Source organism: Schistocerca gregaria, chromosome 1 (assembly GCF_023897955.1).
Source record: "Schistocerca gregaria isolate iqSchGreg1 chromosome 1, iqSchGreg1.2, whole genome shotgun sequence".
Classification (NCBI taxonomy): domain Eukaryota; kingdom Metazoa; phylum Arthropoda; class Insecta; order Orthoptera; family Acrididae; genus Schistocerca; species Schistocerca gregaria.
Window position 1 is genome coordinate 1,043,142,963 of NC_064920.1, and position 13,494 is coordinate 1,043,156,456.

The following is a 13,494-nucleotide window of genomic DNA, read 5'->3' on the forward strand; positions in this document are numbered from 1 at the left end:
TAAAATCAGATGCTACCCTTCGCCAAGTGACAGAGGACATATGGAGTTAGTGTTGGATTGTATGGATAGATGTCTGCCTATTACACATTACGACCCTCTTCAACTGTTGGCGGTCTCTGTCAGTCAACAGACGGGATCGGCCTGACGTTACTATGCTGTACGTGTCCCTTCACGTTTCCATTTCACTATCACATCGGAAACAGTGCACCTAGGACAATCACCTGAACACGTCCGAAGTCCGTGAGGTCAGCGGTGCATTCTGCTGTCTCACGATGTCTGATCACTACTGAGGTCGCTGATATAGAGTACCTGACAGTAGATGGCAGCAAAATGAACCTAATATAAAAAACCTATGTTTTTTGGGTTGTCCCGATACTTTTGATCACATAGTGTAGCATTTTGGCATTTCACTGGATGAAATACGAGTAGCAAATATTCACAGCCCTGGGTTCTTGGTTAATACAGATATGAGCTGTGTGAACACAGTGCTGAACCGGCTGCTACTGACTATAATGAAATAGCACATGTGTGCTACAATTGGGAGATGGTGATACACTAGGTACGGCCTACACCTGTATAAGAGGGTGACAGACAGATTGGCTTCTTCATATAACGTATGGGAGGCTACGATCACACAATGTTAGATACCTTGCGACGGGTCAGGCTCTTATCGCGCAGTTTCCTTTCCCTGAAAGAAAATCCACCTACCTCGTTTCTTAGGTAGTTGCTGCACTCGCCTCTCCTGATAGCAGCTACTGGAAAAATTGCAGAAAAGCAGTGTTGAAGAAACTGCAATTTAATAGCCGCTCACCGGAGGCCGCGATACATGTTTGCTGAAATACAATCTATGAGCAATCTTCCTAAATAAATTGAGTTATTGGAATGGTAGTAATTGTTTACTCAAACGAGAACGCGAAGTTGGTAATTCTATTTAAGCTCTTTATTGTCTTTAAGCCTGATCATCAGCCCGCTAATCTACGTTTGAAGAAAGTTCAGTTCACAATTCTATCCACACTCAAACCCCGCCAGAATTAGCTTTCAAAGTTACGGAATTTACTTAACTGCAACACAGACGATTTTCTAACATACACGTTTGCAGTCGATGTTCAATAATAGTTCGTTTTTTAACGTTAATGCTCGCCATAAGCACTTAGTAAAAGTTTACGAAGTACCGCCACGCTTTTAATTATTAAAGTTACTCGCGTCTTTCGCGGAACGAAAAGTCACAACTCGCTCAAACTCACACTACGCGTTACTGGACTCTTCCAGTCTCAAATCGCACAGTACCGAACCGATGAAGCCGTTTTATGACTTCATTTTACACATTATTCGCGAGGACACATCAAGCATGTCTCTTCTCGATCACAGTTCCTTCGCGACCCCCTCATCCACTCGCGACTCACTCTCCTAGTCTGCTAACCGTCCTCGCATCTCATTGGCTCACACATCACACAGCCAATCAGAATTAACTCTTTGGGTGCGCCTCGCGCCAAAATCTAGCACGCACCAGTCATGACTTCTGAATCATTTACGTCATGATTTCTTGTTACACAAAATTTACTGTATAATTTAACAAACCGAAAGGAAAACTAGACTTTACTTTACTTCCAGAAATTATTTAAATACTCGCGAACGTTCTGGCTGCTTGTACAATACCATACACTCTTGGACATCCGACATTCACTAAGATGGGGAACCACTGGCGACTCTGTTCCCACGGTTACATTTTCTGAACACTTGCGAGTTCCAACCTAGATTTTATACACTTGCAAAGAATGGCGAATGTCCCTCTTTCATTCACTCAGGCACACTCATTCACTCTCACCTACTCATATAAAATAACTGTTCACAAAAATTCAAAACATTTATGGTTTTAACAAAGTTATAGGTGAATTTCTAAAAGTAAAATTCTCAAAATAAATACAAAAGCACGGAAGGTGTTTTTGTTTCATAGTTGGATGGTCACTGAAGGTGATCTATACATAATGGTATTTATTTAGACTCGAAAATTGTAGAAATTTGCGTTTTCTGTAAGATTTTTCTAATTTCCAAAATATGCAGGTTTCAAAGCTCAAATTTGGATGACTTATTTTTATTCATAACAGAAACTAGTATATTAACTTTTAATTTCCTCAGGTTCCTCAGTTAGAAGTTATTAAAGATGAAAGTTCCACGTTATACACGCGGCTAGTTAGCGCACAGGTCTTACATTCTCACGGTACAGACATGCCATATGGTCGTGACGTCAGACGAACGGACACCGGTAATCTGCCCGCTACAGCACATATGCTAATCTGATGGCTACTTTACAGTCTGTCTACATTTCACAGTAAATATTTGATAGAAAACTGTGCGCTCGCACTAGTTGCGACGCCACACACCTCCTGAGGAAACTAAATTTTTTCATTCATGACAAACTTTTAGTTTTCTAAAAAATTTCTATTAAAGATTTACTCAAACAGCTATTTAACATTTATAGTTCCTGTACATCAATCATCCACTTATACCTAGGGCTGACGACCTACAAAACATCTTATATCTAAACATGCACTTTTATCATCATTCAAAAAAAAATTTTTCAGATTACAAAATTCTATTTACAAATTCCTGAAAGAGAAAACAAACCTAAATACTATCTTGATGTACGTCACACGCACACTAACACTACTATCGCTATGGTGAGCGTCACTTTTTTACCACTTACACTTAAGATTTTGATAGCACTCGTAGTTCGACCGGGTCCTGCTTGGGAGGTCCATTTCAAGTCTCGTGCTACCACCTCTGTTTACTTCGGCGCACCTGAAACATCAGCTGGCCTCAGTTCCCTTTCTAACTGCTACGTCTTAACCTACAGCAGCGATAAATGGCGCTATCTGCTTGACTCTAAAGTCTCATATTTTTGATAAAATTTACTTTACAGTATGTACAATTTTCAAATATTTTTTTTTTTTTTTTTTTTTTTTTTTTTTTTTAAGTGAAAAGTGAATTGACTTTCCTAATGCAGTACCGAAATGGCACATTTACTCTTTAATTACTTCTTCATCTCATAATCAAACAAGTTATGGTTACATACGAAATACTAAGAAAAACAATTCCTACAAATAGTTCACAAATACATAATAAATCTCCGCCAGCACTGGTGACTCTCCAGTTCCTGTACAATACACAACAATATAAAATATACACAAAATTATCAATATTACAATTCTGTCTCCAGGCAATCTCCTGTAGTCCTGTATCATAAATTAAACACTGAAAAATACATATTTACTTATTCATTTATCAACACTACAATCCTTATACTAATCTCTACGACAAACTTGGGGAGCTTTGTGTGTCTCTGGTCAAAAATGGAATCGATGTCATGGGTACTTTCCTCATCTCACATATCTGGAGTTACTTCAATTTCTTGTCAACATCAGGTTTTCTCTAGTCACATTCGGGTTTAATTTACGACTCTCATACTCATACTTCACACACTCAGGTTAGTATTTGTTAAAGCGTTTCCTACTAATCTGCGAAACCTCGTTACCCATACTTTCTAACATACATCCACCTCCTGAGTTACCAACGTCGCCTCAGCTCTGTTTACATTCGTAGCCTCACTTCCTTTTGTTTACAAACATCTCCTCTGTTTACCAACAAACGCCACCTCTGGTTACCAACATTAAGCTTTTTATTTACTCATCTTCGTAGCCTCACTTTTTCCTAATATCGAGCTAGCCAAACACTATGCTCATTCTTTCTCCTTTTCTCACATATTTCTCTTCATTTGACAGTCAGTCCTGCTGCACTGTCCCTTTAACTTAACTTCCTTTACCCCTTTGACAGTCAACCTTGTTGCACTGTACCTTTACTCATTTTACCACTAAATCACCTCCTGAGGCTCTGACTTCATTGAACAGACAGTTTTGCTGTACTGCTCCATTTCCTTTCCTAAACATTAGCTTAATGCTACGTCTTAACATATCGTTCTGTTACTTAACAAACAGCTTCAATGTTCGTCACCATATTTTCTGAGGCTCTTACATTTCTTAGTTATTTTACCTTTCTAAGGGCATTACTCACACCTTAGGCCAAACATTTACTTTACTGAGACTTATTACTTATCTGAGGTATCTTAATCCTTTTTGATTTTCTCTTACACTCATTCCTTACGCTTAACCTATACTGCACTGAGGTTCTTTCCTACTCATTACTTAAACACTTTATCACTTAAAAACTACGATAGAGAAGAAGGAAAGACGATAGAATTTTAGTTCTGAATGAAAGAAGAGGTAGGTTGACAATACGGAAAAGAAAGTGGAAGAAATATTGTCAAACGACTCGAGACCTAGTGCTCGTCACGCACTTAGCTCTGCAAAGAGTGCAAAGCTCTCTGAGGTATCTACTCACTCCTGGCCACGTCTCTCTTTTGAACATATCTTTTCAAATCCACAATGTTCCTAAGCCCTAGTTGATCTGAGAAAACCTCGGCATGTTTGACTAGTATTTGTCTTAAATCGTTTTTCCTTGCTTCATCAATATCAATTAATTCTAGTAATTTCTCCTCGATCCTATTTCTGACACTCACAAGCTCAGACGGATCCTCTACTTTTTTGCCACCGTACTCATTATAGCCCTCCAAGAATTTCTCTGTTTTACAAATACATATAGGAAAATCATTCTGCTCAGGATCCTCACATAGCTGCTTACCGATGAAAGGTATAGTAATTAGTTTACCCTTAATTTTTACCATAACATCATTGGTAGAAAAATTCACCCATCCTTCATATTTATTCAAAAAGTCAGCCCCCACCAATATGTCTACACTCAGTCCATTTATAACTAAGAAGTTCTGTCTTATTTCTACTTCCTTAAATGCTATGGGTAGAAACACTTCCTGTTTTACTGTCTTCTTAGTCTTACCGGTTGCTACTACAATGTTCAAGCCACTTACTGGCATCTTAACAATCTGTTTACTGTTAGGGAGTTCATTTACCAAGTTCTGGGATACTGCACAGACTTCCGATCCAGTATCTATCAAACATTTAACTGGTTCATTTAATACTCTTAGCTCTACTATCGGTTGCCCTAAGTACTCTTTATTTATTTTGGGTTCTGCTTCCTCCAATAAATCTTGCACAATTTCTCTCCTTTCGAAGCCTGTCTTTTGGGTGGCAATCACATTCACACTTACAGGGTTTATTTCATGCTTATTATCACCCTCAATTCTAGTGGCAGCTCCTATCAGCCTATCCACTATTGCTAAGTCAAAACATTTTTCTAATGTTTCCCCCTCTTTCTCATTAACCTCCTTTTCTACGACCCTATCCAAGGCGTCGTCATTAACCTCTACCTCCTCCTCTAATCTATCCTCTTCTTCGTAACTATCTACAACATCAATTATCTTATCAAGCACAGTCACAACCCTGCCATTATTACTGTTCTCACCCCTATCCGACAGCTCTTCATTAGTTTTACTGTGCATAATGTCTTTCTGATTATTACCCTTATAACTAGTACTTAGTTCTTCAATAAGTGGCTTCTTATGATTATTCTTACAGTTAATTGGTTCATTAACCTCCACTTGACTTAAAGCTACTATCTCTGTCTGTTTTACGTTATCCTCCCTAAATTTTGTAGCAACAACATTTATGTTAGGTGGTCGTTCAGGCTGCTTTCTTATGAATGGTTTTGCCAGCGGATTTAACTTTAAACGCTGTTGCCTACGATCGCCAGCACACTCGTAGACAATTAATGGTTTTCCGAGCGCGGTGCGTCATCACTATGCCTCCAGCTGACCGCCTCACCTCCTGACATCTGTCGGCCGCTGTCATACTGCTCGCGTTCATTGAACCTGTTAACATATGTTCTTCCTCTACCACGTGAACTGCCACGGTATCCGCCGCCTCTCTGAACACCCATCCTATTAATGTTTACATCCGCGCGATTGTCATTCTGCCTAGCAGGCGGGCGATGCTCCCTCCTCATGTTTTCTTCTTCTTTTTGGACGGATTCAACCCTTTCTAAATACTGTACGAACTTGTCAATGTTATCTCGGGGCGCAGATATGATCTTAGTTTTCCAGTTCCACGGTAGCTTATTTTCTACCCCTAATATGATCTGTTCTGTTTCTAACTTATTACTAAGGTAGGACAGAGTTGCTACCCACCTTTGAACAAATCGTTTGATGCCCTCTCTCTTGGGGTCATACTTCTCTCCCGACCAGAACCGATTAAGAACATCCATCTGCTTTCTCTTTCCCCAGTATTCCTCAAAGAACGCTAATTTAAATTCTGACAATTTCGCGTATTTTTCAGAGGCTAAATTCCCCCATACTCTGGCCTCTCCCATCAAATTTGAAGTGATAAAGCCTATCTTTTGTTTATCGCTCCATACTTTCGGCAAAACGTCTTCAAAATCGTTCCAAAATTCTCTGGGGTGCATGTTCTTACTTGGGTCAAATTTTAAAAACTGTCTGTGGGTAACATACGCAACCTCGGTAGATTCAATTATTCCACTGGAAATTATACTACCACTATGGTTAGAAACACACTGTTCTACTTTGGTTAGTCTGCATTCATGCCCACAAAGTTGCTCATTCACACTTTCACTGAAATGGCTTATGTGAGTCTCTAAATTACTGACCTTATTTACAACTTGCTCTCCAAGTTTCTCACACCGAATTTTGGTATCATTTACTTTACATTCTAAGGCGGCATGATTAATTTCATTGGAATTCTCTACCACTTTTATGTGCTCACATACTTTATCTAATTCTGCATCAACATGGGATTTAAATTGCTGTTGATCCTCAGTAACCTGTTCGATTCGTGTCGTCAATTCACTTTGCACTTGAACAATATTTTCTGTACATTCTAGTTTAACCTGCTGTATTTCAACATTTACTTTACTACTGAGCACTGCTAAATCTTGCTTCCAACAGTCTCTGAGATCGGATATTTTGGAATCTAAATCAGCGCCCATTTTAGTCATCTCATTACTTAAATCAGATCCTAATTTAGACATTTTTGAATCCATTTTACTTGACATATTAGTTTCCAATTTTGATATACTGGAATCCATCTTACTTGACATATTGGAATCCAACACGTTCATCTTAGTTAATAGATTCATCAGCATACTGGCGACATTATCCTTCGCCCCCTCATTTGCTGATACAATGTCCCTATTAACATTAACTACCGGCATGGGTAACTGTAACTCACTGGGCACTGACATATTTGGATCTGACTCCAAACTATAATTAACATAGGATGAATCAGTCAAACTACTACTGAAATTGGGTTGAGACACGTCTAAACTAAAATTCATGGGGTCATTTTCCCCTGTCTCCATCCCACTATCACAACTTAGTTCCGCCTTTTTGTCACTTGGTTGAAACTCAGCCATTTTTCTCAGTTTGACTCCACAAACACACAAAGTTTTCAAAAGCACTGTACTTAACTTTGTGCTTCGGCGTGCTGCGTTGCTGCTAGATGAAACTGCGGGTCCGTTCACCATACACTGCAATGCTGTACCAGTTTCCGGGCCCCCGCTCGAATCAGCGCTGCCAACTGCCACTGCTGTCGTCGCCTCTGCGTAGTCTCCGTAGCTCGTCGTCTGCCAGACGCCGTCGTAGACTGCTATTCCAATCGGCGCGTAGTCACCGAAAAATTCTTCCGTTCCGTACAACACATTACAGTTCACGGACACTTTCACTGTCCTTCCTATTCACGTGGCGATATCAATTTGTACGCTACACAGTTCCTACACATAGCGAGCACTTCTGTATTGTCCGGTAATTGTCACTACTGCTTTTTTTTGAAATTCACTGGAATTTACTATTTTTATTTCCCGGCCGATGCACCACTTGCGACGGGTCAGGCTCTTATCGCGCAGTTTCCTTTCCCTGAAAGAAAATCCACCTACCTCGTTTCTTAGGTAGTTGCTGCACTCGCCTCTCCTGATAGCAGCTACTGGAAAAATTGCAGAAAAGCAGTGTTGAAGAAACTGCAATTTAATAGCCGCTCACCGGAGGCCGCGATACATGTTTGCTGAAATACAATCTATGAGCAATCTTCCTAAATAAATTGAGTTATTGGAATGGTAGTAATTGTTTACTCAAACGAGAACGCGAAGTTGGTAATTCTATTTAAGCTCTTTATTGTCTTTAAGCCTGATCATCAGCCCGCTAATCTACGTTTGAAGAAAGTTCAGTTCACAATTCTATCCACACTCAAACCCCGCCAGAATTAGCTTTCAAAGTTACGGAATTTACTTAACTGCAACACAGACGATTTTCTAACATACACGTTTGCAGTCGATGTTCAATAATAGTTCGTTTTTTAACGTTAATGCTCGCCATAAGCACTTAGTAAAAGTTTACGAAGTACCGCCACGCTTTTAATTATTAAAGTTACTCGCGTCTTTCGCGGAACGAAAAGTCACAACTCGCTCAAACTCACACTACGCGTTACTGGACTCTTCCAGTCTCAAATCGCACAGTACCGAACCGATGAAGCCGTTTTATGACTTCATTTTACACATTATTCGCGAGGACACATCAAGCATGTCTCTTCTCGATCACAGTTCCTTCGCGACCCCCTCATCCACTCGCGACTCACTCTCCTAGTCTGCTAACCGTCCTCGCATCTCATTGGCTCACACATCACACAGCCAATCAGAATTAACTCTTTGGGTGCGCCTCGCGCCAAAATCTAGCACGCACCAGTCATGACTTCTGAATCATTTACGTCATGATTTCTTGTTACACAAAATTTACTGTATAATTTAACAAACCGAAAGGAAAACTAGACTTTACTTTACTTCCAGAAATTATTTAAATACTCGCGAACGTTCTGGCTGCTTGTACAATACCATACACTCTTGGACATCCGACATTCACTAAGATGGGGAACCACTGGCGACTCTGTTCCCACGGTTACATCGTCTGAACACTTGCGAGTTCCAACCTAGATTTTATACACTTGCAAAGAATGGCGAATGTCCCTCTTTCATTCACTCAGGCACACTCATTCACTCTCACCTACTCATATAAAATAACTGTTCACAAAAATTCAAAACATTTATGGTTTTAACAAAGTTATAGGTGAATTTCTAAAAGTAAAATTCTCAAAATAAATACAAAAGCACGGAAGGTGATTTTGTTTCATAGTTGGATGGTCACTGAAGGTGATCTATACATAATGGTATTTATTTAGACTCGAAAATTGTAGAAATTTGCGTTTTCTGTAAGATTTTTCTAATTTCCAAAATATGCAGGTTTCAAAGCTCAAATTTGGATGACTTATTTTTATTCATAACAGAAACTAGTATATTAACTTTTAATTTCCTCAGGTTCCTCAGTTAGAAGTTATTAAAGATGAAAGTTCCACGTTATACACGCGGCTAGTTAGCGCACAGGTCTTACATTCTCACGGTACAGACATGCCATATGGTCGTGACGTCAGACGAACGGACACCGGTAATCTGCCCGCTACAGCACATATGCTAATCTGATGGCTACTTTACAGTCTGTCTACATTTCACAGTAAATATTTGATAGAAAACTGTGCGCTCGCACTAGTTGCGACGCCACAACCTGTGGCTGCTGGAGTTAGAAAGATACCTTTTTTTAGGTTATAATGAGTACTCATGCTTACTGTTATGTAGGCAGTTAAAGTAATACAAACAAAATTATTAAAAATTCACAGAAAAGGAAGATCAGCCTTTTTTATCGGAATATTAGAGGACTGAGTAATAAGGTAGAACATCTCCTTGCTTAGAAAATTCAGAGAAATTTCCTGCTCATCCGAGCACCACATAATTAGGGAGTTACAGATGTTAAATGTAAAAGATTACGCTCCAGCATCTTACTCACGTAGAACTAATATGGGATAAGGTGCAGTTGTTACATATATTAAGAGACAATACAAGTTCGGAAACACGGGCAGAAGTAGATTTTGTAGTGTTCAGCAGACAGAAGTGTGTGCTTGTGAATTAATACTAAAAATAGTTCACTTTTTATTGTAACTGTATATTAATTACCACTGCGGAGTTTTGAATTATTTATGACAAATTTGGATTTGTTTGCACTCTTTTTCCCAGAAAATAGCAAGCAGTTAAACGTATGTGGTTATTTCAATATATATAGGGTGTTACAAAAAGGTACCGCCAAACTTTCAGGAAACATTTATCACACACAAATAAAGAAAAGATGTTATGTCGACATGTGTCCGGAAACGCTTAATTTCCATGTTAGAGCTCATTTTAGTTTCGTTCTTCCACCTACGCTCAATGGAGCACGTTATCATGATTTCATATGGGACACTCTACCTGTGCTGCTAGAACATGTGCCTTTACAAGTACGACACAACATGTGGTTCATGCACATTGGAGCTCCTGCACATTCCAGTCGAAGTGTTCGTACGCTTCTCAACAAGTCACGCTCGTACGTTCTGTTTCTGTGTGTTTCCATTCCATGACTAATGTGATTTGAAGTAATAAAATGAGCTCTAACATGGAAAGTAAGCGTTTCCGGACACATCTCCACATAACATCTTTTCTTTATTTCTGTGTTAGAAATGTTTCGTGAAAGTTTGGCCGTACCTTTTTGTAACATCCTGTATTTTATAAAGGACTGTGGTAGGGAAAGTAATCTGGGAACGTTATTTGGATCCTACAATATGAGCTCAGTAATTAACGTTCTAACACAGGTAAATAAAGGCAGTAATACCCTACTGATAACGTTCCCTCTGACGAAGCTCTAAGCAAGTAACTGTACAGCCAGTAACAAATGCTGTCTGTCATAATGATGCACATTTAGTTAGGATAAACGAGATAGTATAAATACGTCTCAGTGGAAATCTGTGAGAATGATTAAGAACTCAAGAACAAATACTTTTATGAATAGTTTACAAAGATGACCTGGTATTATATTTACAATAAAATAAAAACTCACAAAATTTAAACAATTCCATGATAAATTCATATCATTATTTGATAACGGTTTTTTGCATAAGTTAAACAGACAGACGTTAAACAGCCTTGGAGCACTATAGGTATTATACAAAGAAAAGTGAATTCTGTCTATTGGCAAGAAGAAGTAAAGACCCTGCAATTGTTGCATACTACAAAAACTATCAAAATTACTAAGGAATGTTATTAAAAATCAAGGAAAGTGTTCATTACGACAGAAATCGGTAACTCCGTCAACAGACGGAAACAGGACTGGCCAAAGAAAATGATAACATCATTACTGACTTAAAGGGAAGGGCTATAAATCACGAGTTACAAGTAACAAATTCGTTTAATAACTATTTCTTAAATATAGTAGGAAACATTCGGACAAACTATTCACGAGAAAAATCACAGCAGTATGTTTAAGAAGCAACTATCGTAAATTTAAATTATGCAAGCTTCTCAGACTGAAATTAAGAAAATTATATAGTCTCTCCAAAATAGACGCTCATATGGATTTTATGGGGTTTCTTACTGAGTACTGAAGATCTGTTCCCAAAGAATGAAAGAAAGGCTGTACGAGAGAGTCAATAACTACCGACTTGTTTCAATACAGACATTTTTAAAATTTCTGAGAAAGGGGATGTATTTTGAACAGTATCCTAATTGAGCATCGGTAATATACTCCTTAAATCACAGTTCAGATTTCAGAAGAGTTGCTCTTCTGAGAATGCCATTTACACCAAAGTTTACATGCGTTAAATGACAAAATACAAACCAAGCCAAAAAATTTTAGTAAGTTGTTCTTAGTAATTTTTGCAATGTGATCAAGTGAGATTTCTCTGACTAGGGAGAAATGTTCCCCAAGACTCAGTCTTAGGTCCGCCATTGTTCTTCGAATATGTAAACGGTCTTCTATCTAATATGCAACGAGTAGAATTAGTTCTTTTTGTGGATGTTACTAGTATTGTGTTCGTTCCAAGCATACATACAGCAACAGACGAAATGGTAGACAGTGTTCTTAACAGTGTCAATAACTGGTTTCCTGCGAATGATAACACTCTCAATTTTAAAAAGACTCAACATATTTAGTTCTGCACTAGAGACAGTACAGCAATGTTAAGTGAAACACACAGTCAGGAAATATTAAATATTGGGGGAAACTTAAAAATTTTTTGATGCTTAGGTTGATGAGAAATTAAACTGGGAAAAGAACTAGTTCAGCGACTTTTGCGCTTAGAATCATTGCAAATCTTTGTGAGAGACAAATAATTGCGTCGACATATTTTGCATATTTTTATTCAATAATGTCGTATGGAATAATGTTCTGGGGTAACACATCTTTAAGACAGGAAACCTACTGTAGGAGTAATATGTCGTCCTCACGCTCCATCATTTTGCGGGAATTTTTTAAGGGAGTCGGGCATTCTGACTACGGTTCCATTCCGTCTCCAAGTTTGTTGTAAATAATCCACTGCACACTGCTACACATTGACGGTCTTTAGTGCAAAGAGGGGTACACAGTTCTGCAACTAAAATTTTTGATCACTTGGCCACTCTTTCTAGTCCGTAGAAGAATTTCTGTAATGTATTGCGTAAAAGGTGGCGAGTAGCAATTACTACCTCACATTTGTATATCTAATAATAGCAACAAATAATAGTAAAGTTTATAAATGTTCAGGATATAGCCGTATTTGCGATGTGAATGTAAAATGACTGGTTCCACATCGGTGCCATTTATCATGCAAATGATCCATGTAACATGAAACTAACTAACTAACTTGCCTATCTGACGTACGTTTGCTACAAGAAATCAGCCACGACAGTAATTTTTCTACTGCTTCAGAATTCTTGGGAGACCTGCAAAGCTACTTTCCTACAGCTCGCTCCAGACTGTAGCCTAATCTGGTGACTACCCCTACAGTTTGTATTGTGTCTGCAGTACTACGTTGTGCGGCTGTTCTGAACGCTGAAATTAGTATTCTCATAAGAGAAAATATTCCTTGCTATTAACTTTCATATGTCGTAGGAAAAATATATTTTTCATTTTCTTACGTCTTACTAGATCAGGTGGGACCGTTTGTCTCTTATTCGCTGTCTAACACCTCTCACAGCAATCATTAATTGTACAACCTACCATATCGCTTTTGACAGCGCTTGCTGTTATTGCGTCCGAAGGCACATAGAAAATAATTACGGCAATTATGATGACAGGAAACAACCTTACCGCGGACGAACACAGTTGCTCGTTTAACCAGCATCGCATTCTGGAGCTGTGTCAGTAGAGTTTCTTTTTACGATGCTTCTCAGTCACAGAAGATGAGGAGTCTGCATAAGCCTGTTTGACTTTGTTGATCCATGATTGAGTTTTTTCTTTGAATGTCCTACATAAATCCATCTTATGGATGTTACGTAAGAGGAATGTTGACAATGAGAACATCCTATACAGTGATTCTTCTTAAACTTCACGGTGCCGAACCTGTGAGAAATGTGTCTCAAAAAATATAGGTGTATTTTATGTATTTCAGTTTCGTAATTTCTTTGATGACA